Here is a 3,950-nt window from a genome sequence, read left to right as displayed (position 1 = left end):
ATCTTACACATTCTGAAAACAAGATGATTATTCTTACACAATCAGTTCTTGCTTAGTAAATCAGTCTCAAAACAAGATCAAAAAGACTTTTTGGCTGATATAAGATTTTAAAACTTGGTAAGATGGACAGTTTTTGCAGTGTAGGATGAAATAAAATTAGACTGTAGAGAAATAAATAAAAGGTCAGGTGGTCTGATGAGTCCAGCTGTCATACTGATGATTCATAAAAGCATTATGAAAGAGAGGTGAGTGGTTGGCTTTAGTTTGTTTATTTTTTTTATCTAAAGGTGGATTGGTGTCTAGAGTCCTGAACTAAACCCCGGTGAGGCTCTGCTGATGAAGACTATGCAAAGCTCTTTTTCAAAATAAAATGTTGGCCAAGTATTTTGCAAAAACAAGTGAACCCACCTTTATTAACCTGTCAGAAGTTTAATCACTTCATGTGGATCAACAGAGACAAGAACTTTATTTAATAATGATAATAATATTTGAATATTTTATTTTCAGTAAAATATTTCTGAATAAATTAAAAATAGAATTATTTAAAACTATTTTCATGTTCACCGTAGAGCAGTACATAATTCAGTGGACATATAAAAAACCAGCATGTCCTCAGAGGATGTGCGTCTGAGTTCACATGTATATGATGGTATAACTTATGTCTTCATGCATTCCTGTGTGATGCTCAGAGGGGATGAATGTTTATCTGAGGGGGTTCCACCCTAAAAGCCCTTGTCTGTGTGTTGATGGACTCTCTCTGCTAACGGATCCATTCAGACCTGATGCAGGTTCTACACCAGGATCACATGGTGGACTTCCTGAATTATTAGGCTTGAGATCAAGTTTTATTAAATTAACCAGTAGACCAAGAGTTAGTCAATTGGATTGTTAAATAACTGTTGTAGAAAAATAAAGCTTGATTGAATTTGTATTTCTGCTATAATGAAGTATAAAGTATTTATGGAAAAAAATAAACTTGATGAATTAAAAACATACAGATAGGGGTGCAACGATACAGAAAATTCACGATTCGGTTCGGTTCGATACTTTAGTCTCACGGTTCGATATTTTTTCGACACAAAAAAGAGAAATTTCCATGCCCTTTTTAACTTGTAATTTATTTAAATTAATTATGAACATTTGTTTAACCTCAAAAGTACAGTTTTTAAATTAAATATTGCTGAAACAGCAAGTTTCTCAGTGGATCTGATCTATAAAAAAAATGCAGCCTAGGTGGAGTAGTCGAACACAGATCCACTGATCCTTCAACACAGAGCATCTTCAGAAGACAAGTTGGTAAAATTAATTTTAAAAATCTGTATTGTTCGATACAAGTGTGTGTTGAACCTAAAGCACTGTTCGATACGGTTGGATATGGGTACATGTATTGTTGCACCCCTAGTATCAGATCTGTGAATCATTCTTCATTTAGATGAGCCAGATATTTTGTCACTAGCTGCGTTTCCATTGACCATGAAAATGCGCAAATTAGAATTTCGAAAATAAATTTGCTCAATGGAAACACGTCAATTTCGAAAAAAATTACGTTTCTCGACAAAATGTTTTTGCGCTAGGATGAGGCGGTTTTTCAGCCGTATTGAAATTGGTGTTTTTTGCAAAACTGCAATGGAAACATTTTTTTCGCATCATGGGAGTCACGTGATCAACAACCGGCTGTTTCTTCTGGTGAAAAAGACAATGACGAAGAAGATAACAGGAAGTAGAAATAGTAGTAATATCACTGAAAATGGATGGATGGATGGATGGATCACAGAAGTAGTATAAAATAGTAAACTCACCGACTACAATTTCCCAAAAACACAGCCTACGTAGCCGCTCCCAAGTAGGGACTTGTCTCTGGAAAGCCTCGGTAAAAGATGCCGACGTCTCTGATGATGAGCGCTAGTGTCGTGGTAGCAGCATGCTATGTGTTTACATCCATTGCTGCCATGTTTATAATGACTTATCACGAGAACAAACGTATTCACGCATGACTTTTATAGCATTTCTTACTCAATCGAAACACCACAGTTGCGAAACGGTGTTTTTCGACAGTAACAAAATATCAACAAAGTTTTGTGCACATTTGCAATGGAAACGCAGCTACAGTCATATATTAATATGTTGCTGTTTTGTCAAGTGGATGTCTTGTAAAAATGTGATATTTAGATGTAGCTGACCCTTTGGAGTGGCATCTACAGCCACATGTTACAACCATGCTTCTCAGACTGTGGTACAAGTACTGCAGGTGGTACTCAGAATCCATCTTTTAGTGCTCTGAAAAAAACTTTGAAACTATTCACAAGTTAAAAACAACCAACTCAGTCATCATGGGATGAAGTGTGATGTAAATCTAAAAGCACAAGTGGTTCAAACAGAAATGGAATGGGCCATGATTAACCAATGTACTAGTGGTTATTAAAGCAGGGAAATCTCTGAGTGACCTGCTTGCAGCAAAAAGTGTAAAATAAAGAATAAGTTTGAAATCAAATTATCTCTAATTTGTGTTTTGTTGCTGTGGGACAGCAGAAGAGATGTCTTGGTTAAAAAAAAAAAATGCATGAAACTGCATTTTCAACCAGGGTAAGGCTAAGGATTTTTTGCCAGTTTTCTCATTTATGACAAAATAATTGTGTTTGTAAATTTGCTGTCTTCTGTGTTTTTCATTAGCATAAATAATTGTAGAGTTTAGATCCTCTGAGGTGGTCACATTAACCTCACATTAAAATTGAGAGTTTACCAGTTCCCAACATTTTTAAATAACAGACAAGGATCGAAACCTCCTGGTATTTTCTAGAAGAAGTCCGAAGTGAAGCATGTTGCTCCTCAGAGCAGCATCGTGGCATTTTGTGTTTACCTCTGTCCCATTAGCTAATGCCGGTCAGCACCCCACCACTTCCAAACACTGCAGGATTGATGAGGTCTGTGGCGCTAAAACCTTCCCGCTGTCATTAGTCTCCGTCAGGAGGATTTGAAAAGAGATATCTGTTGTGTACACTGAGCTGTAGACACAACTCTCACAACCACACCAGGTGAGGCGGTTGTGTTCTTGTCTAACACTTGTGCTTACAGCTGTGGTAACAAAAAAGGTGCTGAATATTCTGCATTGAATAGTCTGTCTTTAGGTTCATTTGCTGGGACTTGCACTCCTGAACAGCAACTGTTCATCTGCAAAAAGGGGAAAAAAACTCAGTATTTATTTAGGATGAAGAATTGAAAACTGTCACGTCTTATAAATATAAATGTAATTTGTGTGCATGTGTGTGTGTGTTTGCATACATGCACGGGTCCTTGTTCTCTAATCCTGGACGTGTTTGCTTTCAAGTGCTTTTATCAAGATCAACACACACCTTGAGAGGAGTCCTCATCTCAGCACAATCCAAAATGTTCTTTGTTGACTTATGAATGCTGATGTGGTAACCATTGGTAACGTTCCAAACAGAGTAGATTAGGCCTATCATCACAAAAGCACATCCTTGTGTTTTACTGACACTCATCAGAGCTTTAGACAGGATTCAACTGGTGCCAACCATCATCTTCTTCGTTTGGCCTCCAGTTCTAATGTAAAGAACCTTGGTGTTATTTTTTATCAGGTATGTCTTTTAACCCCCACATTAAAAACCTTCTCCTACCTGTGTAATATCACTAAAATTAGAAACATCTTGTCCCAAAATGCTGCAGAAAAACTGATTCATGCATTTATCACGTCTAGGCTGGGCTACTGTAATTCTTTATTATCTGGACATCCAAAAAAAAAAAAAACTCTACACTCTGATTCAAAATGCTCAAAATCAGAATAGAAGTTAAAATCTTACTTCTAACGTACAAATCTCTCATCAACCAAGCTCCATCTTATACGTATTAAAGATCTTATTACCTCCACCAAGGAGGTAATGCTTTCGGTCGCATATGTCTGTCTGTCTGTCTGTCTGTCTGTCTGTCTGTCTGTC

The 3,950-nt window shown here is 36.9% G+C and overlaps 1 protein-coding gene across 1 annotated transcript in view; it reads left to right on the top strand.

Moving 5' to 3' along the window:
- Nucleotides 1-3,950, top strand: part of plekhm3 (pleckstrin homology domain containing, family M, member 3) — a gene marked incomplete at its 3' end in the record, with an annotated part of 54,122 nt that overhangs the window by 49,153 nt on the left and 1,019 nt on the right.

The sequence above is a fragment of the Austrofundulus limnaeus genome, unplaced genomic scaffold (assembly GCF_001266775.1).
Source record: "Austrofundulus limnaeus strain Quisiro unplaced genomic scaffold, Austrofundulus_limnaeus-1.0 Scaffold1007, whole genome shotgun sequence".
NCBI lineage: Eukaryota > Metazoa > Chordata > Actinopteri > Cyprinodontiformes > Rivulidae > Austrofundulus > Austrofundulus limnaeus.
This window is presented reverse-complemented; position numbering and strand designations above follow the sequence as displayed.